The sequence below is a fragment of the Schistocerca americana genome, chromosome 4 (genome assembly GCF_021461395.2).
Source record: "Schistocerca americana isolate TAMUIC-IGC-003095 chromosome 4, iqSchAmer2.1, whole genome shotgun sequence".
Lineage (NCBI taxonomy): Eukaryota > Metazoa > Arthropoda > Insecta > Orthoptera > Acrididae > Schistocerca > Schistocerca americana.
Genome location: NC_060122.1, coordinates 805,947,115 through 805,973,920, shown reverse-complemented (window position 1 = coordinate 805,973,920; position 26,806 = coordinate 805,947,115).

Here is a 26,806-nt window from a genome sequence, read left to right as displayed (position 1 = left end):
ACAAGAATAAAACCCGCCGGCGGGCGCCCACCCTCCCCAGCCTGGGAGGAGCAACCGGTCCCCCCGGGGAGGCTCAGGCCGGTAATTCTGTTAGACGGATTATTATTACGAGGCCCGGCGAAGGGTGAGCCGCGTGATTTGCGTGGCGGAAGCGATGGGCGGCGCCCGGCCGCCGCTAACCGCCGGGTCCCGCGCTAATCGGCCCTTCATTTGCGCCATTACGTCCACCACCGCCGATCTACGTCTCCCGCGGGACGGAATTTGGCGATAAATCTCGCCTTTCTTGTCGCCGCACGTTGCACGTCGATTGTGTAGCGATACGACCCTTCGCTTCCGTTCGCGGAGCGATAGATTTGTGTTCTTTTTTCTTTTCGTAGTGTTCGATATCTGTTATCCTCACACGGCCTATATGTGGACACAATTCAGGAAATACACTACTGGCCATTAAAATTGCTACACCAAGAAGAAAGGCAGATGATAAACGGGTATTCATTGGACAAATATATTATACTAGGACTGACATGTGATTACATTTTCACGCAATTTAAGTGCATAGATCCTGAGAAATCAGTACCCACAACAACCACCTCTAGCCGTAATAACGGCCTTGATACACCGGGGCATTGAGTCAAACAGAGCTTGGATGGCATGTACAGGTACAGCTGCCCATGCAGCTTCAACACGATACCACAGTTCATCAAGAGTAGTGTCTGGCGTATTGTGACGGGCCAGTTGCTAGGCCACCGTTGACCAGACGCTTTCAGTTGGTGAGAGATCTGGAGAATGTGCTGGCCAGGGCAGCAGTCGAACATTTTCTGTATTCAGAAAGGCCCGTAAAGGACCTGCAACATGCGGTCGTGCATTATCCTGCTGAAATGTAGGGTTTCGCAGGGATCGAATGAAGGGTAGAGCCACGGGTCGTAACACATCTGAAATGTAACGTCCACTGTTCAAAGTGCCGTCAGTGCGAACAAGAGATGACCGAGACGTGTAACCAATGGCACCCCATACCATCACGCCGGGTGATACGCCAGTATGGCGATAACGAATACACGCTTACAATGTGCGTTCACCGCGATGTCGCCAAACACGGATGCGACCATCAAGATGCTGTAAACAGAACCTGGATTCATCCGAAAAAATGAGGTTTTGCCATTCGTGCACTCAGGTTCGTCGTTGAGTACACCATCGCAGGCGCTCCTGTCTGTAATGCAGCGTCAAGGGTAACCGCAGCCACGGCCACGGTCTCCGAGCTGATAGTCCATGCTGCTGCAAACGTCGTCGAACAGTTCGTGCAGATGGTTGTTGTCTTGAAAACGTCCCCAATCTGTTGACTCAGGGATCGAGGCGTGGCTGCACGATCCGTTGCAGCCATGCGGATAAGATACCTGTCATCTCGACTGCTAGTGATACGAGGCCGTTGGGATCCAGCTCGTCGTTCCGTATTACCCTCCTGACCCCACCGATTCCATATTCTGCTGACAGTCATTGGATCTCGACCAACGCGAGCAGCAATGTCGCGATACGATAAACCGCAATCGCGATAGGGTACAATCCGACCTTTATCAAAGTCGGAAACGTGGTGGTACGCATTTCTCCTCCTCACACGAGGCATCACAACAACGTTTCACCAGGCAACGCCGATCAAATGCTGTTTGTGTATGAGAAATCGGTTGGAAACTTTCCTCAAGTCAGCACGTTGTAGGTGTTGCCACCGGCGCCAACCTTGTGTGAATGCTCTGAAAAGCTAAACATTTGCATATCACAGCATCTTCTTCCTGTCGGTTAAATTTCGCGTCTGTAGCTCGTCATCTTCGTGGTGCAGCAATTTTAATGGCCAGTAGTGTACAAATGGCCTTGAAGACAATTTAGAAGTTCCACGATACTTTTCGTGAATGATAATGTTGTATACAGACATGTCGCAGCTTTGGAAAAGTGTAGCGAAATGCAATAGGACCGACCCTTGCTGTACGGATAGACACTTGGCCCTCAACGTAAACAAATGTTACATATTTGCGCATACACTGGCAGACAGCCCCATTATTGTAAGATTTCCCGTTTACTAAACATTCCCTGAAAGCAATCACATCCGTAAAATACCTGGAGGTATGGATAGGGAGGGATTTAAAGTGGAACTATCGCAAAAAACTAATAGCAGGTAAGGCGGATGCTTTATTAATAGAATCCTCAGGACGCGCAATGCATCCACAGAGAAGGTACCTTATAAAACCCTAGTTCCAGCAGTATTTCAGTGCTGCTCATCAATCTGGGGTCCGTATCATGTAAGACTTTAGAGGGCAGTGAAAACAGAGAAGATCCAAACAAGAACAGCACGTTTCGTTAGAGCTTCATTTAGCAAGTGCGAAAGCGGAGATGCCAATTCCATTCGCAGACTTTACGAGAGAAGCGTTGTGCATCAGGACGCAGTTCACTGTTTCAGTTCCGAGAGTGTTTGTCTCTAGAAGAGCCAACCAGTATGTTGTTCCTCCAACATATTTCACACGTAAAGCTCATGAATGTAAAATGAGAGAGATCAGAGCTCACTCGGAGCATTAAACAGCAATCGTTTTTACCGAGGACCGTTCACGAGTGGCAAGTGACACTGGTACAAGAGGTGCCCTCCGCCACGCACCACAAGGCAGCTTGCAGGGTATAGCTGCCGATGCACGTGTAGACCACATCGTATTTACGTAGGATCCATTCGCGTACTTACTGAGAAAGTTGTTTTATAACACACGATAATAGCGCAGACTGTGTGTAGCTGAGACTGGACGATTTTCGAAACACTGCAAAAAAATTTAAAAAAAAGTATCGAGAAGCAGATCGGAAAGTGAAGCTTTTATTAAGAATGTAAAGTATAATATCACTGATTTTAGTGACTCTTACGTTTAAATTGCAGGTCAATCCGGTTTTCAAAAAGATACGTGTGCTAAAGGAACACTGTCATTCAAAGGGGAGAAACATACAGGTGAGTCTGCGCAGTCCACGGCTGCATTCACACATTCATGCACTATAATGCCCGTAATTGACCTGGATGGCTCATTGCTGCCTAAATTATGTGTATGAATTCAAGAACCAACCGGAAGTTCTGGACCACGTGTCAAAAGGACCATGTCCTATGCAGATGAAGTTGTGGTAGACGCATCGAAGTCGGGAGAAATAGAAAATGAAAATGTTATAGTTTTCATTGGTCAGGCTTTTCTTCCTCACAGTTCATGGTCTAGTCATAAAAGTTTTGATTCGTTAAAAGATGCATTTCGAGCTCACCGTGACAAAGAAGTAGAGAGACTGTACCCGACACGACGAGCGTAATTCAGCCGTTTGACAGGGAATTTTTCCATCGGTGGAGGGCATTTTTCATAAAACTAACAGGTGCATGGAGGTCACTGCAGTTTCCAGCCTACCACCATGACAGTATTCTCAAGCTGCAATCAGTAGTACATTATCAGTTTTCCTCTCCACGGTTTCAAAATATGGTTAAATATGTCTGGCACTCCTCGAAATATACTGATGTTATTCCTGATTCGTTTGTAATACCGACCCAGGTTTATCCAAGGACGCCTAATAACGCCTGTGACTCCCAGGGCCGACATATGTCGGTTTTACTGGTATGTTTTTGATGCACAAAAATGTACTTTTGGAACATTGTATCAATATTTCGCATTTTTGCTATAAAATGTAAATTTCGTGTGATTAGGGCCTACCGTTGGACAGACCGTTCGCCGTGTGCAAGTCTTTAGAGCTGACGCCACTTCGGCCGCTTGTGCATCGATGGGGATGAAATGATGATGATTAGGACAACACCCAGTCCCTGAGCGGAGAAAATCTCCGACCCAGTCGGTAATCGAAACCGGACCCTTAGGATTGACAGTCTGTCGCGCTAATCACTTTTTTCTTTTTTTAATCTCATTTTGTTCGCTTTTGTTCGTTGCATCTGCTGGGGGCGGACGTCGTAAGACATCCGTTTGATTTCGTTGTTGATCGATTAACTCAGTTTTTTCATTACAGAGGGCAGCTAACCCTCTGACCGAACACGCTGAGCTACCATTCCGACATCACTCAGCTACCGGGGATGGACGTTTTTGCGGTAGTTACAAGAAATACAGTGAATTCTGACTAATTCTAAACCGTATATTTATTTCTGTCGGTTCCACAGCAACATGGAAATAGTGTTGTAGATAGAATATCAGTTGTTCTTGTCGACGACTGTTTAATTATCTTACTATGGCTTTCACTGAGCGAATCAGTTCTCTCAATGCTGGCTATGGAGCCAAAATCTGTGGCATTCTTGACAGACGAAACTCGTGCATAAAGAGTCTTCGCGCCGCACCAGCGATTTACAACTCGCGTAAATTACATCACAGACGATTTCTAACAGATGGCTTTCAGACTTTTACAAGCAAACCATGTTTGTCTATTATTTTCCTACTAATTATTTCCCGTTCCTGAAGGACTGTACCGGAAGGCTTGCTAAATATTCGTCTGCGAGCTCTATAGCGTCTTAACTGAACTCAGAAATTTTCCTGTCGCTAATTTTATCGGACGAGGTAGAGCAATGGTAGGGCCCAGGAGCCGCAATTGTTTGAAATCCCCTTTCTGTTAACCAGAGCCATGTGTTCCGTGGATACTCTACATCACGTAACGCAAACGCTGGGATCGTTGCTTTGAGGACGTCTCGGCCGATTTCCTTCTCCATTCTGAGCTTTGGCTCTGACGCTAATGACCTTGTCGTCGACGGTACGTTTCACCCCTGTCTTCCTTCCTCCCTCTTCTTTGGAACTGAGGAATTGTGGAACGACGGACGTAAAAATTCCAGTAGTCACCAGTTTTCGTACTGCCAGTATGCGTTTGCAGACAGGCATTTCGGCTTACAAGGATTGTTGAGACCGAGACTTTATGATTAGAACAGTTTTAACATTTCGACAGTTTGGAAGCTAAGACGTCAAAACAACAGAAATTTTCCATTGGAGAATTTTAACGTCGTCTGTTTTCAAAAACTAATATTTAGCCTTATTGTAGGATCACATTCCTCCACTACTTCTAATTTCAGAAAATTTTTCATCAATACTAAATGGTAACCTAAATCCCTATTCGCATCTACATAAATCTTACAGTTTGCTCCCTAAGTGTTTGTTAAACTCTGATGCAGTCCAGTTCGGCGTCATCTGGTTTTTTCCAAGTACATCTTGCAACATTTCATTTTAGGAGAGAGCATTCACTCGACATTAATAGGAGGAACCCAGAACCGTTTCTTCCCTCCTGATTTCGACTTTAGGCACCCGACAAGCATTCTTTGAACACTAAAAGCTACACTACTTGTATCTCTAACAAGGAATAGTCACGGATCACTTGACGAATCTTACGAGGTGATTCGCTTCAAGAATGACCGAGCTTCTGGATAAACTTGCTGTAGTATCTTTACTGAACTAGTATAGTCGTGACTAATGAACTGAAAATTCGACAAATGCAGTACATCATACAACTGCTTCTGAGCGGCGAATGATGTATCTAATGGCGGAGAGTAAATTTAGACTAGCAGACTACTATATCGTCCTCCATCATGAAGATACCGAAATTACTTTTTGATCCCGCTTACTAAAATATTTATTGTCATTCATTACGTAAGAAATTAGTAAGAAAAGCGACGAACGAGCTGCCAGCAGATTTCACATTGTCAGCTAGGAAAAAAGCGAAATTTGAAAAAAGTAACTGCGGTCTATATACTTGTGATTCTACGGTTTTAAGTGATATCAAACAGATAATGCATTTAAGACGAACATATTTTTGGGCGACGGAGTTAAACTCCTCACTGTCCAAAAGTGACGTACTGTTTCGTTCAGTTCTGTTAGTAACGAGACGTCCACCTCTAGCATTACTGTTCCTCAATGGTAGTTGTCGATACCAGTATTATTTTTCGAATTTTGGACAGTTCAGTATTATCTCAGTTGCTTTTCTGAAAACTTTCATATAATTTTATACAAAGTATGTTATATTTCAAGCTAAAATTTATGAAAATGAATTACTTTATAAAATGTTTTAGTCTCGATGTTATAATCGATAAGTACTAGTTCTGAATGTACAGTTAAAATTGCTTTTTTTTTATGAATTACGAATTACTGGCACACTTAAAATTTCTATTATTAATTACCCGATACTGTACTGGTTACTGTGTTTATTTGTGGATTCATTTATCGAAAGTAGTAAGGTAAAAATTATAATCGAAAGTAGTAACTTAACAGAAAGTAGTAGGAATTCATTTGTTAAAAAAAATTTAAACCCTTTGGAATATGGTTGTTGATGTAATCGGACTTATTTTTGTATTTTGTGCGAACATTGCAATTTCGGCTTTGTTAATTTGAAAAATTAAAAGAATGTATGATATGCTAAAATATGAGAAGACATATTAACGTAAAAACAAAAATTCTGCAACAATAGTCTTCAAATTTATTTAGATCAATCCAACCGTGAGGACCTAAAATGTGACATTTTCAGCTTCAAGAATCAGACCCCTAGATAAGAAGAACTGGAGCCAACTCTACATGAAAAGCTAAGTAAGCTAGAAAGTTTATTGCAATCTTCACTCCTCTCAAATCTTCATAAAAGACTGACGTGGGCAATAGATGGAATTAGGAAGCAGGGGGGAGATCACATGTTGCAGCAAATACACCTCATTGCCGTTACATAGTCAGAGTAGAGACATGGCGTCCTTTCCGAGACCACAGAAAGCAAAGGGATAACATATTTTATGCTCGTGTAATTGTGCATAATGTCACATAGGTCTAAAATTTAAAAAAAGTGCTGTTCTTTCGTATGTAGTTGAGGCTGCTTTATTTTCGTTCAAAGTACTTGAATGTTGGGTATATCTGGGCGACATCGGAATTTTTAAGTGAAGCTTCTTGTCTTCGTGGTCTTGTGCGTCGGTTTCACGCGTTTACCAACACGCTCAGCGCAGCCTGGGGTGTAAAGTGTTCGACGGCGCGGAGCCAGAGCAGATTTTCACGGTCTGCGGCGCCCCGACAACGCCCCCATTGTTACCTTTGCTCTCTGTATGAGTCTTAAGTTCACGGAGCGAAACATCAAAGTAACGACGAAACCTCCTGCGTGTCTCATTTTTGATGGCGTGAAGCGTTACCAAGAACCAACACACATGTGAAAAAAGTCTGTGAGGGCAACAATGACTGGTTACAGGTATTCGTTTATTTCAATCAGTGCTGCCTCGTGAGTCGCAGATAGGAATTACCCTAGTTGTTTGCATTCAAACAGAACAGGTGGAACTTTTCTAAAAGACTGCAACATGAATTACAATGTTATTTTTCTCTTGTGTCTGATAACATACACAGGCAAAGAACAAGCGCATGTTACTTCCTTTTTCATGTATATGCAGAAACGTTTATGACTTTCCCATTGAAGGAAAAACTAACATTACTTGAGTATGTTACTTTACCCTAATTTTATGTCTACTTGTTGTTAAAATTCAAAACGGAGATTTTTAAACAAACTCTCTTTGCGTCCACTTACATTTACGTGGGCTCTAAAATCTGTTCCCAGAAAATTTACCACACACATTTTTTACAAAGTTGAAGAACTTACTCTCATATTGCACAAAAAATTGAAAGCCTATAGAGCAATGCCTAAAAAACAGAGGAAGATGACATAAATAATTTACATTGATGTACATAAACGACTGCATATCCTACTGCAAATATTATGACCCTGAGCAAAGATGGTCGTATGGACGTTTTTCGAAAGCCTTGGTACCATTAACTTAAAGAGCTGAAAGATGCTTGAAAGTGGGAATATGGTGAAAATGAAGGTGGCCGTAACAACATGTGTGCCTGTTTAAGTGCATTATTAAGGTCCTCAAATAATTATTCAAACCGTTTTCTTCTTATATGCGAGATAGTAGCGTCATATATGAATTTCGGTGGTCCGACTGTGGTTATATAATTACTATAATCTCCAGGTGTAAGTTTCCCAATCTTCGATGAGTTCCTTTTTTTATAACCTACTAGCTAAGCAGTAGTTTCCAAAAAATACTGTACCACGAATTTTTTAAACTCTAACCGAGAAGCCAGATAAATTTTCAGAGATTCAGTTTCAAAAATTCTTTCGTGATAAACTGTTACTGTAAACACTTTCACCCCCTATTTTTACTGTCTTACGGGTTGAATTTCCAAAAACATCGAAAAACAGTATGTATTTTTTTTTACATCAAACCGAGAGGCCAAATACAAATTATCTTAGATTAGCTTCATACTTGCTTCCATAATGACGTATTATCATAAAAATTATCGTTCCTAATTTGCTCCCTTGGGGGTTGAATTAAAAAAAAATTTCGTATTTTTTATTTCTAAGCGAGATGCCAAATACGAATTTTGGTAGATGTAGCTTTAAAAATGCATTAGAAGTTTTTTAATAATAATTGTTAAAAAAAGCAAATACCAATTTTCGTAGTTCTAGCTTCAAAAATGGACGATAAATAGTTTGGACAAGAAGAGAAATGACGCTTTCGAAATGTGGTGCTACAGAAGAAGGCTGAAGATTAGCTGGGTAGAGCACATAACTAATGAGTAGGTATTGAATAGAATTGGGGAGAAGAGGAGTTTGTGGCACAACTTGACTAAAAGAAGGGATCGGTTGGTAGGACATGTTCTGAGGCATCAAGGAATCACCAATTTAGTATTGGAAGGCAGAGTGGAGGGTAAAAATTGTAGAGGGAGACCAAGACATGAATACACTAAGCAGATTCATAAGGAGATAGGTTGCAGTAGGTACTGGGAGATGAAGCAGCTTTCACAGGATAGAGTAGCATGGAGAGCTGCATCAAACCAGTCTCAGGACTGAAGACCACAACAACAACAACAACAACAACAGTGACTTTTTCAAAAATGTTTCGTCCCCTATGTCGAAAAATCCCTTCTTAAAGAAATCCTAAGGTATAAGATCAACATACCCTCTCAAAATTTCAAATTCCCATTGTTGGCGGTTTGGGCTGTCAGTCAGTCAGTCAGGACACTGCGGTTTATATTTAGAGATTGCGCCAGTAGATGATATGTCAACATTCCTTAGACATAGGCGTAAGTATTGAAGTTACGTGCAAACTGTGAAATAAAGTACAGTCGCAGTTCAAAGTATTTATATTTTGATTCTTCCGTGTATAAGATTCGATACTTGTACCGAGCTGTTTCCAGTATGGTTCTATAAACCCAAGTCAATTAAAAAAAACTCATTTTGTGCAACAGTGCTGTTGCAAAGAAGAAAAAATAAGTTTTGTGTTATTGTAGGTACTCTAATTTATTTTCTCAACGATACGAGAGCCAAACAAAGTATTCGACTGCCAGAAAGCTTATTCCTACAGCGTATCAGATGGTACGAAGAAGAAATCATTTATAATTGCTTCTTACACTGAAGCGCCAAAGGAACTGCTACAGGCACGCGTATTCAAATACAGAGATATGTAAACAGGCAGAATACGACGCTGCAGTCGGCAACGCCTATATAAAACAAGTGCCTGGCACAGTTATCAGATCGGTTACTGCTGCTATAATGGCAGGTTATCAAGATTTAAGTGAGTTTGAGTGAGGTCTTACAGTCTGCGCACTAGCGATGCGACACAGCATCTCCGACGCAGCGATGAAGTGGGGATTTTCCCGTACGAACATTTCACGACTGTACCGTGAATATCAGGAATCCGGTAAAACATCAAACCTCTGACATCGCAGCGGCCGGCAAAACATATTGCAAGAACGGGACCAACGACGACTGAAGAAAATCGTTCAGCGTGACGGAAGTGCAACCCTTCCGCAAACTGCTCAGATTTCAGTGCTGGGCCATTAACAAGTGTCAGCGTGCGAAGCATTCAACGAAGCATCATCGATATGGGCTTTCGGACCCGCAGGTCCACTCGTGTACCCTTGATGACTGCACATCACATAGCTTTACGCCTCGCCTGGGCCCGTCAACACCGACATCCGACTGTTGATGACTGGAAACATGTTTCCTGGTTGGACGAGTCTCGCTTCATATTGTATCGAGTGGATGGACGTGTACGGGTATGGAGACGACTTCCATGGACCCTGCATGCCAACAGGGGACTGTTGAAGCTTGCGGAGGCTCTGTAATGGTCTGGAGCGTGTGAAATTGGAGTTATATGAGACCCCTGATACGTCTGGATACGACTCTGACAGGTGACACGTACGTGAGCATCCTGCCTGATGACCTGCATCCATTCATGTCTATTTTGCATTCCGACGGACTTGGGCAATTCCATCAGAACAATGCGACACGCCACACGCCCAGAATGGCTACAGAATGGCTCCAGGAACACTGTTCTGAGTTTAAATACTTCCCCTGGCCACCAAACTCTCCAGAAATGAACATTATTGAGCATATCTGGAATGCCTGGGAACGTACTGTTCAGAAGAGATCTCCATCCCTTCGTACTCTTAGGGATATATGAACAGCCCTGCAGGATGCATGGTGTCAATTCCCTCCAGCACTACTTCAGACATTAGTCGAGTCCATGCCACGTAGTGTTGCGGCCTGTCTGCGTGCTCGCGGAGGCCCTACATGATATTAGTCAGGTGTACCAGATTGTTGTTGTTGTTGTGGTCTTCAGTCCTGAGACTGGTTTGATGCAGCTCTCCATGCTACTCTATCCTGTGCAAGCTTTTTCATCTCCCAGTACCTACTGCAACCTACATCCTTCTGAATCTGCTTAGTGTATTCATCTCTTGGTCTCCCTCTACGATTTTTACCCTCCACGCTGCCCTCCAATACTAAATTGGTGATCCCTTGATGCCTCAGAACATGTCCTACCAACCGATCCCTTCTTCTGGTCAAGTTGTGCCACAAACTTCTCTTCTCCCCAATCCTATTCAATACTTCCTCATTAGTTATGTGATCTACCCATCTAATCTTCAGCATTCTTCTGTAGCACCACATTTCAAAAGCTTCTATTCTCTTCTTGTCCAAACTATTTATCGTCCATGTTTCACTTCCATACATGGCTACACTCCATACGAATACTTTCAGAAATGACTTCCTGACACTTAAATCTATACTGGATGTTAACAAATTTCTCTTCTTCAGAAACGCTTTCCTTGCCATTGCCAGCCTACATTTTATATCCTCTCTACTTCGACCATCATCAGTTATTTTGCTCCCCAAATAGCAAAACTCCTTTACTACTTTAAGTGTCTCATTTCCTAATCTAATTCCCTCAGCATCACCCGACTTAATTAGACTACATTCCATTATCCTTGTTTTGCTTTTGTTGATGTTCATCTTATATCCTCCTTTCAAGACACTGTCCATTCCATTCAACTGCTCTTCCAAGTCCTTTGCTGTCTCTGACAGAATTACAATGTCATCGGCGAACCTCAAAGTTTTTATTTCTTCTCCATGAATTTTAATACCTACTCCGAATTTTTCTTTTGTTTCCTTTACTGCTTGCTCAATATACAGATTGAACATCATCGGGGAGAGGCTACAACCCTGTCTTACTCCCTTCCCAACCACTGCTTCCCTTTCATGTCCCTCGACTCTTATAACTGCCATCTGGTTTCTGTACAAATTGTAAATAGCCTTTCGCTCCCTGTATTTTACCCCTGACACCTTTAGAATTTGAAAGAGAGTATTCCAGTCAACATTGTCAAAAGCTTTCTCTAAGTCTACAAATGCTAGAAACATAGGTTTGCCTTTCCTTAATCTTTCTTCTAAGATAAGTCGTAAGGTCAGTATTGCCTCACGTGTTCCAGTGTTTCTACGGAATCCAAACTGATCCTCCCCGAGGTTGACTTCTACTAGTTTTTCCATTCGTCTGTAAAGAATTCGTGTTAGTATTTTGCAGCTGTGACTTATTAAGCTGATAGTTCGGTAATTTTCACATCTGTCAACACCTGCTTTCTTTGGGATTGGAATTATTATATTCTTCTTGAAGTCTGAGGGTATTTCGCCTGTTTCATACATCTTGCTCACCAGATGGTAGAGTTTTGTCAGGACTGGCTCTCCCACGGCCGTCAGTAGTTCCAATGGAATATTGTCTACTCCGGGGGCCTTGTTTCGACTCAGGTCTTTCAGTGCTCTGTCAAACTCTTCACGCAGTATCATATCTCCCATTTCATCTTCATCTACATCCTCTTCCATTTCCATAATATTGTCCTCAAGTACATCGCCCTTGTATAGACCCTCTATATACTCCTTCCACCTTTCTGCTTTCCCTTCTTTGCTTAGAACTGGGTTTCCATCTGAGCTCTTGATATTCATACAAGTCGTTCTCTTATCTCCAAAGGTCTCTTTAATTTTCCTGTAGGCGGTATCTATCTTACCCCTAGTGAGATAGGCCTCTACTTCCTTACATTTGTCCTCTAGCCATCCCTGCTTAGCCATTTTGCACTTCCTGTCGATCTCATTTTTGAGAACGTTTGTATTCCTTTTTGCCTGTTTCACTTACTGCATTTTTATATTTTCTCCTTTCATCAATTAAATTCAATATTTCTTCTGTTACCCAAGGATTTCTACTAGCTCTCGTCTTTTTACCTACTTGATTCTCTGCTGCCTTCACTACTTCATCCCTCAAAGCTACCCATTCTTCTTCTACTGTATTTATTTCCCCCATTCCTGTCAATTGCTCCCTTATGCTCTCCCTGAATCTCTGTACAACCTCCGGTTCTTTTAGTTTATCCAGGTCCCATCTCCTTAAATTCCCACCTTTTTGCAGTTTCTTCAGTTTTAATCTACAGGTCATAACCAATAGATTGTGGTCAGAGTCCACATCTGCCCCTGGACATGTCTTACAATTTAAAACCTGGTTCCTAAATCTCTGTCTTACCATTATATAATCTATCTGATACCTTTTAGTATCGCCAGGGTTCTTCCATGTATACAACCTTCTTTCATGATTCTTAAACCAAGTGTTAGTTAAGATTATGTTGTGTTCTGTGCAAAATTCGACCAGGCGGCTTCCTCTTTCATTTCTGTCCCCCAATCCATATTCACCTACTATGTTTCCTTCTCTCCCTTTTCCTACACTCGAATTCCAGTCACCCATGACTATTAAATTTTCGTCTCCCTTCACAATCTGAATAATTTCTTTTATTTCATCATACATTTCTTCAATTTCTTCGTCATCTGCAGAGCTAGTTGGCATATAAACTTGTACTACTGTAGTAGGCGTGGGCTTCGTATCTATCTTGGCCACAATAATGCGTTCACTATGCTGTTTGTAGTAGCTTACCCGCATTCCTATTTTCCTATTCATTATTAAACCTACTCCTGCATTACCCCTATTTGATTTTGTGTTAATAACCCTGTAGTCACCTGACCAGAAGTCTTGTTCCTCCTGCCACCGAACTTCACTAATTCCCACTATATCTAACTTCAACCTATCCATTTCCCTTTTTAAATTTTCTAACCTACCTGCACGATTAAGGGATCTGACATTCCACGCTCCGATCCGTAGAACGCCAGTTTTCTTTCTCCTGATAACGACATCCTCTTGAGTAGTCCCCGCCCGGAGATCCGAATGGGGGACTATTTTACCTCCGGAATATTTTACCCAAGAGGACGCCATCATCATGTAATCATACAGTAAAGCTGCATGCCCTCGGGAAAAATTACGGCTGTAGTTTCCCCTTGCTTTCAGCCGTTCGCAGTACCAGCACAGCAAGGCCGTTTTGGTTATTGTTACAAGGCCAGATCAGTCAATCATGCAGACTGTTGCCCTTGCAACTACTGAAAAGGCTGCTGCCCCTCTTCAGGAACCACACGTTTGTCTGGCCTCTCAACAGATACCCCTCCGTTGTGGTTGCACCTACGGTACGGCTATCTGTACCAGATTATGCGGCTCTTAATTGTAAGTATTAAGTAATTCGAGTAGCGAGACGTAGAGCGCGAGCTATCAAGTAAGTCGTCTGGTAGCGCCCACTGACAATTTTGTTGAACGCTAGGGCAGAGATCCAACTGGCGTGGGACTTCGATCCGAAACTTCGCGAGAAAATCCGTCATTATTCCTCGCGGGAGGAACTTCTTCCGCTGAGAGTTCGCAGAAGACTGCTCGCGCGGGTAATGGCCTGACACTCACAGCCACTCCTGCCGACTCTGAGCCTATCCTCACCGCGAGCACACAAGAGTAGCTGACCGAGAAAACTGCCGACGGGTGTGCGCCACCACGAGTCTCACAACGTCAAAGCCACTGACAGACCAGCCGTTGCCAGGTAACGGCGTGTACCTAAGCAGGTACTCCTGTCACACCGGGCCTGCCAAATTTCCGTTTGTGTTGGAGTACCCATATCTGACATCTAGGACAAAAAACCCTAAGAGATAACTCTTGAGGCTTTCCCGGCGATCTAATGACATCTTGGGTTGTCGGGTGTTCTGCCGGATATCAGCGTCGTACTTGCACGATATTTCGGTCACGTAGCTCGTAACCTTCATCAGGTGCGACCTGAGACTGCTCATCGAGTGGACCTGGTCCAGCATTTATGCCTATGGCCTTCCCCCTCCACCAACGGCTGCAGGCGCTTCCTCTGTGGTCCGCGTCCATTGTGTGTTTTCTGTCCATCCAACAAGATCGGGGGACTGCTGGGGAGTGTCAAAGACGACCTGGGATTACGAAAACCAGGGATTTACAATATACCTTGTCAATGTGGCATGTCCTACATTGGCCAGACGACAAGAACTGTGGAGATCAGGTGCAAAGAACAGCAGAGGCACACTAGATTAAGACAGGTGACTAAGTCAGCCATTGCTGAACACTTTCTAGAACTAGATCATGCCATGAAGTATGAGGATACCAAGATTCTAGCACAAACACCCAGATTTTGGGATAGTGTTATAAGAGAATCGATAGAAATTAAAATGGCTGACGATCTTATGAACCGTGACACAGGGTACCAGCTAAGCAGAGCCTGGGATCCGGCTCTGGAATTGTTAGAGGAGCAACGGGGCCAGCTGCAACACTACACAAACAGAAGAACCAGAGACATGGAGATGGAAAACGAGCCCCTGACGGACTGCCAGGCGCACCAGACCGAAGATGAAACACCCAGAAGTGGGACTGGTGGGCGCGGACCGCAGAGGGAACATCCAGAGCCGCAGCGGACGAAAAACGGAGCGGCAACGCTCCAACAGGTCGTGGTGAGCGGGCGCGGACCGCAGGGGGAACGCTTGGTACCCCAGACCGTAGATGAAACCCCCAGGAGCGGGTTTGGTGGGCGCGGACCGCAGAGGGAACACCTAGAACCGCAGCGGACCGAAAACGGGACAGCAGCGCTCCAGCAGGTTGCAGGGAATGGGCGCGGACCACAGAGGAAGCGCCTGCAGCCGTTGGTGGAGGGGGAAGGCCATAGGCATAAATACTGGACCAGGTCCACTCGATGAGCAGTCTCAGGTCGCACCTGATGAAGGTTACGAGCTACGTGACCGAAATATCGTGCAAATACGACGCTGATATCCGGCAGAACACCGGACAACCCAAGATGTCAACCCTAAGAGATGTTCATTGTACAGGGTGTCGCAGAAGAAAATGGTCAGTAGCCAGTGATATGCTTGAAACGATCATTCCAAACAAGAAAAAAATGAAATGAAATGATCGTGTGACATTGTTGGTCGTCATGTGCCGTCCGGGGAAGTTCAGCCACCGGGTTCCAAGTCAGATGACGCCACATTCGGAGAGTTTCCTGACGGTGATGACGATGAAAGGATGACGTGAACAACACAACACCCAGTACACGAGCGCAGAAAAATCTCCAACCCGGCCGGGAATTAAACCCGGGCCGTTTGCACCGTAGGCAAACACGTTACCACTCAGCTAACCAGGCGAACTCCAAGTAAAGAAGTCTAGTAAACATGGCTTCTAAAGTCCATACGTTAAGAACCATCGGCACCTGTTTGTTTTTGCTCACAGCTCTTACAGTATGTACAGAGACTACGTTTGTCAGACATTTTTGCTTCGATTGATCCTTCCTGAAAATCGACTTTTCCTTCTGGGACATCCTGTACCAAAAGCACAATATTGGTCTCTTATTTTAACAGCAGTAATGAAAAGATTAATATTTTTTTGTAAATGTGATTTGTAAAAGGTAACTGAAATTAACTAATTGTAGCCCAAACCAAAACATTTTCTGAAACTGAAACTATTGTCATAAACTTTATTTACATTCTTACATCTATCTCCTAATTCGTTCATTTACCGAAATAATTGCAAATGCTTTACTCGAATTTAACATCTCGGAATCTATAAGGCTTATTATTCATTAATTGCATCTCAACAACATGGAGCGTAAGAAAAATTTTTGCACTACTATGCACTATCAGAAAACAGATTTCTCTCAATTTACTTATTAACTGTTGTGAACATGAAAATTTTTCTTAATATTTCATTCCAGAGGACAGCCTTTGTCACGCCCAAGAGAACGATGACTGGTTCTCTGTTGTAGTGACGCAGTTGTGCAGTATCACAAAGACCCCTGGCGCTTACACCACGTACGTCGCTCTGTATAGTTAATGTAATGAGTTTTTTTCTTTTTTTTTGTTTTCGCATTAACCAACTACAATCACGTAACACTTCAATTCTTCTTCTGTTTTTCCAGTTTTTGCTTTCATCTTTCATCTTCTCCCCACGTTGTCTTTTCCTTTCTTCTGTCCATGTTCCAGTTTCTTATTTCTTCTGCCTTAAAAGCCTTCGATACTTAGTATTTTATTCCTGAAAATGTTTCTTTCTGTTATTTCCGATTCCAAGATGTTATTTTGTTCTAGCTTTTTCGTTATTTCTGAAATCCATGCTAACATCGACACAGGAAAATTTGTTTCTCTGGTCCCTTCTCATTCGTGCGGTAGAGACGTCCAAAAAAGATTTATATTCACGTAGCAATTACTTCTGATATTTTCCCTATATTTTTGTACATCTTATCGTTACTTCTCATTTTCCAAGAATCTGTAGTTTGTGTTGCGCGCATTATGTTTCTAACAATCTGTCGCTTAAGTACCTCTATTCCCTCGAATTTATAGTTTATTGTTAGGCATTCGCATCCACATAAACATTCTGCACGTATGTCTGCGGTATAGTGTTTTGGTTTTGTTTTTCTAGATACGCATTTCTTGTAAATATTTTTGTCATAACTTACACTCTTTCCATTCTGTGAACCCTCACATCTTATTGCAAATTTTTGTAGTTCATTCTGAAGTATAGCTTCGCCAAGATATTTAAATACACTTACTAGCTCTGTTTTATCTATCGGTGTTTCTATGAATCGTGGTGCATTTTGTTATTTATCGTGAATTTTGTTTTTCCAATTAAAATTTTGAGATCAGTTCTATTTGCTATTTTTTTCAGGCCTAACTGCCTGTGTCAGGTTTTCTGATGGCACTAAAAAATCTTTTGCAGAAGATAGGCAATTTACCTTAATTCCACTTTTTCCTGTCCTAAATTATTTGTTTAGTTCTGAGATTTTTTTGGCTTCAAATTCCAGGCCTTTACCATTTTTTCTAGAAAGCAGTTAAACAATAAAGGTGATAAACCATCCCCTGGTCTAACCCAATTTTTAATTAAAGTGACTTAGTTACTTCTCCCATAAATTTAGCTTTAGTTATCGTATTTGTTAAGAGTTCCAAGAATTTTGTTTACTACATTTACTTCAACCCCAAATTCTCTAAGGATTTTATCCGTGATTTCCGTATCTAACGAATCAAATGCTTTCCTGAAATCAGTAAATGATATTATTATAGGTTTGTTGGTTAACATGAGGCTATTTTAATAATATTTCTGTTTAATATAAATTACACAATGTTCCGTTTGTTTGTACCTGTACACGTAGGTGGCGGAGATCTGGCGAGCGCCGAGTTTACCACAATACCCAGGTGATCGACAGTCATTTACCAAATCACTAAACCTGAAGTCACATACTACATCTCCTGCGTCGATTATGATATTAAAGTGAAATAACTGAATCCATGATGTATGAATCTCTAAAAATGTGGTCGGTCTCTTCTTGGCTTCTGGGGAATGAAGAATATTAAACGGAATGAATCAAGTGATTTTGTTATACGGCTTTTTTTGTCCATCACTGGACGAAATAAACCGTACGAAATTGTTGTATGAAAATAACAAATATTCAGAGACATACTTACTAGCATACGCAAGGAGAATTCAGCTGCCCCTACCGATGTCGTGTTATGCAACCCACAATGTTATATGTGGCCTTCATAAACCACAGGCGAGATTTTTATACTTTCACTTGCTACGAACAAATTAGCCCTACAGAAAAATGAATGGGACCTTTCTGTAGTACTGGGATATGTTTTCACTAGAGGCCGTACTTTTCGAGTTATTCAAAACGTACAAAAGTGACCTTCAGACGCTGCTCCCACACAACCTTCACTGGTCAGGGTTCCTAATATGTTGTTCATGGCACTCCTTCTTACCACTGTACAAATATTTACGACTACACGAGCAATTTCCCACATTGGACCTCTTATGGTCTTCATTGACTGGCCTTATTACGCCACCGACACTTTCAAATTGTGATATTGACGTTTCTCTAAGTTTTATCTAACAATTTTGTGAATTTTAACAGCATAAAATCGTTGTGTTTGTCAGGCCTTCTGACTACGAAACTGTTGTGCTTTAAGGGCTAAATCTGGATCAAATTTTCAACGTAATTAGTTTCAACGTAACGTTTACTGAATTCGTATTTCTTTCATTATTCTCATGAGCACCTTTAAATTAATAATGTTAACGAAATAGCCGACTGTACTGGAGACGTAACATCCCAGTCAATAGAGACCAAAAATGGTCGAATGTGGGGAATAGTTCTTCTAAACAGAAATATTTGTATAGTGGTAAGAGGGAGTTCCACGATCAACATACTAGAAATCCTGACTGGTGAGGGATAAGTGTGGAGGTGGAGGTGCGGTTGAAGATCACTTCTGGCGTTTTTCTTGAATAACTTGGAAACCATCAACTACAGCGAAATCGTATGCCAGTACAAAATTTAACTACATTATATTTCCTACAAAGAAGGTCCTGCTATTTTTTCTGTAGGACTAATAATTAGCGCAAAGAGAACGAGAGAATATGAAAATCTCGCACATGGTTATGAAGGTCAGCTATACACTGCGGGCTGCATAAAACGACATCTGTAGGGGCAGCTGAATCCCCCTGTATATCGAAGAAGAAAATTATCTCAGTTGGAGCTATTATGGAATTTCAATAAACGCTTATTGAGAAGTTATTTAATTTTGAGTAGTGGTAATAGTCGGAAATGTTTTACAACACTTCGAGGACGTAAGTTTACAAAAGAATGTTTTTGTGTTTTAGGGATAACAAACAGCTACAAATTGCACACAGTCCGATTACCTGGGAAATAATTTTATGCTCTATCTATGGTATCAGTCTGAAGTGTAATAGCTAGGACCTTAACTAATGGCTTATCATTTTAATCATAGTGGAGATATAATAGGGGCAGATGCCGTTACAGATTCACGCTGTACGTTGGTTCGCCAACTTTTTAGCAGAGTACGGTTCTTGTTCTTAATATCTGTCGTGTGCACGCAACAGTTCTTTCTAATAGAAAATGTTGCAAAGCTTTTGTGGATAACACAAGCATGAAGAAACTTTAGGACATTTTTCTGAGCTTAAACGGATATTTGATGCAGTAATACGACGCACTTCACCTAATTAATATAACTTCCCTTTTGTTATACGTTTCAATAATCAAGAAGTATGTGATACGAAAAGGCTGCTTTTGAAATCTAGCAGTTTCTTTAATACCGACTGACGAAGCTGATGTTTAACCTGTGCCTTCTTCCCAAAAATACTGAGAACATATTTCGCTATGTTTGGTCAGTTTCTGATCTTTCGATCTCACAGCTTTCATCCAGAGAGCTTTTAGAGTTGGACTGATGGTAAATTTAAAGTAAAATGGTAGAAATAAAACCATTATAGTTAACGTAAGCAGCGCAACGAAGATTCGTGTATATAAAAGGAAATTTCGCTTGAATGAATCCACTTAAACAAGAAATGTGGTTCCTTTACACTTTACACTATAATCAGAAGAATCAGTAAACGCGTAAATGGCGCAAGCTGTCAATTTTGATCAAAGCATTTCCAGCTGAAAGTAATGTGTCGGGCAGCTAACATGGTGATTGCCATGGCAACTCCCCTTATTATAGCGCCATGGCTTTAATTGAGTGTCTGTTTAAACAACATCGGTGGTGTCTGCGCAGTTGAGAAAATCAATAACCGTATTTTACGACATTTTTTGCAAGTGGCCACACAAACAATTTTCCTTTACTTTTCCCGTATTCTTCCTCAAATAAAATTAACGATGGATGATTGGTATGAGAAAATATACACATGAAATAAAGAGAACTGTGAAAGAAGGACAGAGACACATCATACTGACCTGTATTCGAGCAGAAACGTACATATGAGATGGCTGCAAGCCAGGCGGCTGCGTGCATGTGCGTGGAATTATTTGCGCTCATGGTTTAGAAAGGTGAGTCCGGACATGACATCTGACGCCACAGCATTTCGTTGCCCTTTGTGCTGTGCAAACAATCCACAAAGGAGCGAATGTGAAGTGATGTGGCACGCTCGACGCTTGCCAAGAATCGAGCTTTTATTTCGTAGAAGATGCACGAGATACGAATGGAACAATGGAAAACGACGATATTATCATTGTGGAGGACTGAACGGGTTTCATACGAACTGTATAGACAAATGTACTGCTTCGATTTCGTAGGCAGATATTTATGGGAGACAGATGTAAGTGTTGGTAGTGACAAGCACAAAACAACATTCAGACTTCCCAGACAAAGCAGTAATTCGCGTCCGGATCAGGCATACGGTTTTAACTGATCGCATACATTCAAAGCACTGATTGTCAGATCCTGGTCTGTCATACACGTACGAAGTGGAAGACTGTTTTATTCTTCATCGTCCGATGACAGTTGGAACCTTCTTCACATTGTTGTGTCACCAGGAGAAACAAATTCAGATAAATGGCGCAGGAACTTTCATTACTCTGCTTCTCTTTCTATTTCGCCATTAATAACTCTTGGACAACGCTGTTCTATAGTCTTAGGGCCGGCCGAAGTGGCCGCGCGGTTCTGGCGCTGCAGTCTGGAACCGCGAGACCGCTACGGTCGCGGGTTCGAATCCTGCCTCGGGCATGGATGTGTGTGATGTCCTTAGGTTAGTTAGGTTTAACTAGTTCTACGTTCTAGGGGACTTATGACCTCAGCAGTTGAGTCCCATAGTGCTCAGAGCCATTTGAACCATTTATAGTCTTAGGATAACAGTCTTTGTTTCAAGAAGACGTTCAGCTGGACGTGGATGAAAACAGAAATTAACACCACCGTCATTCGGATATCGTAATTTAGAGAAACCAACATCTTTGGACTCCGTATCAGACTCCAGTTTCGTAATTTGTACGTCATCTCGCTCGGTGCCTCATCGCCATGTGTTCAGATTTCACGGTTATGTTATGGAGTGTACTATTGTGTGAAAATCACTGAAATACAGCGTTAGGATGGGAAAGTACAACGATAGTTTAACCCATCAAGTGGCACAGCGTTAGTTGTTGGGAGATATTAAGAGGTATTCACACGTCAGCTCGAAGGAAATGCGCATCATCTCGATTCAACTACAGGCAGGAAACGGTGCTGTTACAACCTGAGCAGCAAAGCAAGGCCGCGATTTTCGGGGTGATGTACCGGACGAAAACGATATTTTGAATGATCGAGTGGTTATCATCTACATCTACGGGTTTTCGAAAAACTGGAGAGAGATTCCGCCTTATGCAAGACCACGTTTTAATAGTTTTGTTTTGACCCCGACATGTTTCAACACATTTTGTGCCATCTTGAGTGGGTTAATTTATTTATTTTCTTTCTGCATACTTGTCGTTATATGTTAACCTCTTGTATGAGTTGTATGGACTTTTGGCACGAAATTTGGACTTCTATAAATAATCAATTATTAAGTGTCAAACATTTTGCATTAGTTGGCATGCATTACAGAGATAAGACATGTATCACTGAACTGAAGAGTTAAATATCGTTCATATACGTTGATTTTATAGTAAGTTTAGTTTTATAGCAAATTTAGAAATAAAGTTGATACATACAGAGTCCGCCAGAAAAATGTATACACTCTTTGTCGTTCGATTTGAGTTACTAGTCTGTTGTAGTGTGGTCTTTGGCTCTTTCACCTCGGTATTGAGAAAACAAGATGGCTGGATCACGCTCGCCATTCGAGCAGTGAACATGTATTGTAAAGTGGTTTTTCAAGTTTGATAATTCCATTGAAGTGCACCGTCAGTGGAGGCTGGAGTTTGAAACAGAACCGCCAACCCGCCTAAAAATTAAAAGCATCACTGATAAGTTTGAATTGCATAGAACGATTTGTGATATTCACAAGAAAGATCAGGAAGACAGCGTACAGCCACAAGAACAAGCCCTTCTTCGTCGGCTCTCGTGTTGGAAACATTTTTTTTTAATTCTCCACAGAAGTCTGCACGTGAATTGGTGGTTAGCAGTACAAGTGTACGAAGAATTCTGAAAGTTGCAAAGTGCAAAGTCTACATTCCACGATTACTGCACGCGATTAATGATCACGATCCTGATCGCTGAATGCAATCAATTTTGCGATTGGTATCAGCAACTGGTAACTGATGACGAACAATTTGTGAAGAAGGTAGTGTGGAGTGACGAGGCACAATTTAAACTTAATGGAACCGTGAATCGGTATAACAGAGTGTATTGGGCAATCTACCAGGGGTTCATGTGTGGTGTGGACTATCATCTAGGGGCTTAGCAGGACCCTTTTTCTTTCATGCTACTGTCACTGAAGAAGTGTACCTTGTAATGTTATGCACACCAATTTTGGCAGGTATACGTGTGCTTTATGGAGCTGATGAAGATGTGTTCTAGCAACAGGACGGGATGCCACCACACTACTACCTAGCTGTACGAGCTTTCCTGGATGACAATTTTCCGGAGCATTGGGTTGGACGAAGAGGACCCATTGAGTTCCCTCCAGGGGCGCCAAATTTAACACCTATGCACTTTTACTTGTGGGGAACTGTGAAAGATAATGTCTATCGACGTGAGCCACGCACGCTGGAGGAACTTCAACAGGAGATTACAGCGATATGTGCAGCGATCTCCTCTGTAACATTGACTGACGTAGTTCTGGCGACCGCTCGTCGTTATGTTTATAGCCGCCAACGGTGAACATTTTGAATATTTAACGTAACAATGTACTAAACTGAAAGTTGTACAACATGTGTGGTCAGTTATTAAATGTAAAATAAACACATAAGTAATACTAGTCGTTCCTTAAAGTGTGTATACATTTTTATGGCAGACTCTGTGTATTTGTTTACATACCTCACTTAAAGCTATTAATTGTTTAATTCGTTATGTTGTTAGCTATAAATCGAACACACAGTATACAGCTTGTCATCTGCAACATCCACAAGATGATTAAAACTCTGAATTACTCGCTCTCACGTCTGGTGGGCTAGTTCCTTTACAGGTGCATGGCACTTTTGCAGAACCCTTTTGGTATTTCTAAGAATTCAAATCGTCTAAGGAGACGGCTGAAATCACGGAAATTGAGCAAAGCTCCAGAGCCCGGTCGAATCCTTGTCAGATTCTGTACAGAATTTACGGCTGGTATAGACGGTCTTTCAGTTATAATGAAGCTTAAATCCTCGAATAAAGAAATTATGCCCAGTAACTGGAGAAAGAACACAGGTAACAACCGGCTACAAGAAGAGCACCATAAACATAAACGATCCACGAAACTCTCGTCCACTGTCATTTGACACCCAGCTGCTGTATAAACGTAATGAGGTATCTCGAACAGACTCACCTCATCAGCATGGATACGAAAACACTGAATAGTCTGAAAAGAAAAATGCTTATAAATCATTTGTATGACACATACTAGAATGTTGACAAAGTTCATGGGACCCATACAAAATAGAACTAACACCGGGGCATTAAACGTGCACGAGAAGGCCAGCAGTGAGAGGCTTGTTTGTTTGTGAAGTTTTGTTCTTCAGAGCAGATCTGGCTCCCAACATCCAAGACAACAGGAAGCGAATCCGCTACTACAGAAAACTAGTGGCTGTACATGATACCTGCCTTGCACAATAGTAACTGATCTGTTCACAGGGAATTCTTACGTAAAACAAGTAATGTGCGCAACACAAAATGGAAGGGCATAATAAACATTTATTAACTAATATACAATGGAATGCTCAACTTTGAGTGATGAATGGTGTGGGACTCTGTACTCAAAGGCCTACACACTAACATAACCTAACGCACAGAAAGTGAACCATCTGATCCAAAGAAGTTTACTCTAGCCTGCTGTACCTGATTCGAATATCACATTGACGCTGGACGTTTAACTGTTCAACGCATATCGGCTCCATATAACGGCGGTAACTGGCGATCGTCACCGGCTTGTGCAGTGAGTCCACAAAGTCTGGGTACACAGGGAATTCTAATAAATATTCTATAAATGTTAATAAATATTGATAAATAAATAAATAATAATAAAATAAATCGTAATAATTCTAATAAATTTTGTTTTTTCCAGGTTGAATGATGGCTGTGTCTAAAGAAGAATGAGTGCATTTGGTAGTCTTAACTGGAGTAGAAGAATGATCGTATCTCAAAATTGCGGAAAAATTTAACCTTCGACGACCTCATCGTCAACCTATTTGTTTTACCGCCGATGTGGAATTAATCACCAAGTTTCAGAAAACAGGTAGTGTGTTCGACAAACGCCGTTCATGACGAGCAAAGACTTCAGATCAAAAGAAAGTGGCTGTCTTGGCCAAGGTTAATGCCAGCCCAAAGAAATTGCTTCGTCAGACATCCATCGGGTGTCCTAAGGTCAACCATCTGCAAAATCGTGGCAGAGGAGAGCTTTCATCCGTACAAGTTACTGATACTGCATCACTTAAATGAAGATGGCCCCAATAGACGCATGCAGACGTGTGAATGGTTTGGGGATGAATTGGATGAAAATATCAGTTTTACTAAAGTCTGTGTGTGTTTTTCAGTCTATGGTGAAGTGAACAGACAAGACATTCGATTCTGGTCTCAAGGCAGTCCACATTGGATGAGTGCATCCAAACAACAGGACTACCAAAAGGTGATTGCGTGGTGTGGTTTGTGGAAAGCTCATGTGCTAGAGCCTTTCTTCTTTGATGAACATGTAACGGGTGAGACTTATGTGAACACGCTGAAGATAAGTCGATGCCTCAAATTGAACGCTTGGGTCAGAGACTTCCAGATTGGTTTCGTTATGCTGCAGCTAACAGAAAATGGTTGAATGACAATTTTCCTCACGGGATTTGGAGAAGAGCTCATGTGGTGTGGTCCTCGCGTTTACCAGACCTTTCCCCTTCGATTTCTTTTTCTGGGGTATGCTGAAAGAGAAAGTTTACTCCATGAAGATTACAAATTTAAACCACCTGATAGAATGCATTACCAGTCAATGTGCTGAAATCGACGGCAATTCCGACTTATCCCATAGCGTTCACCGTAATCTTGCAAAGTGCATCAAATTATATATTGAAAATCATGGGGATCATGTTGAAAATATTATATTAACATTGAAGTGACTAAAATGTGCTCTACTGTTATTTATTAGAAATCCCTATGTACCCAACTTTATGGACACTCTTAGTTAACTGTTGATTGGAAATCCCTATGTACCCAACTTTGTGGACACTCTTAGTTAACTGTTGCTGGAGATCTGTGCGAACTGGAACTGCCCGAGTTTTGCTGTACATTCGCACTTATCCGTGAAGGGCGGTGTAACCTTGCATTTGCGATCTAGTTGCTGAAAGCAGAAAGAAGTTCATGGTACCAGCTCCCTCTGTGATGAGTGACATTACCATAGGCGGTGGAACAGACACTTTGAAGGCCTCGTAGAGAAAGAATAAGTTGTGTTACCGTTTACGAGCGCCAGGTACGAAATGAGAGGCGCACTGCATGGAGAGAGACTGTTCGTTGGCGACCTCTGGTGGTGTCACTCTGTTCCGTGTTACTTAATGCACAGCAGTCTGAATCACGTGAGAGAGTGACGGTAACGCACGAAAACAGAATGCATACAATCCCTGAATAAGTGTACACTATCTGATCAAAAGTGTCTCCCCTTACATGATGCAGAACTGACCACTAGATGTCAGGAGAGATGGACTTTCCAGTATGAAAGCTGACAGAAAGTATTGTGTTATCAGCACACAAATGGTAACTGCATAATGCGTGGGTCAGGAGAGGTCAGTGACTTCGAATATGGACTAGTTACTGGATGTCACCTTGTAAGGTGGTAGAATAAATGAAGGTCAGATTCGCAACTTACATGAGAGCTTTATACATCGCAATGAGAAGGTGGATATGACACCTAACGTAATTCGGTGTTTATGAACAAATTTGCCTATCAGTATATAATGCAAAAAAGGATGACAGTCAATCAACAGTAATTAACATCCGTTCCTATATAATGAATGTCTTTGAGTGGAAGGTGGAACAAGCAGCGTGAGTCGATTGAGTTTGAAAGCCAGAGGGACAAGGGCAGAAGCTTAGGCACGCCGCAGGGGTTACCACAGAAACCACTCAAAGGGGTGGCAGGAGGAAAGCCAACGAACCAACCAGGTGACTCAGGCAGGAGAAACGCTTGTAGCAGCACATCTGCAGAGGGACAGAGAAAGAGCTTTAGAAAGCTGCATTTCAGAATTCCAAAAGGATATGAACAAAAACCAGTGACACATTTCTA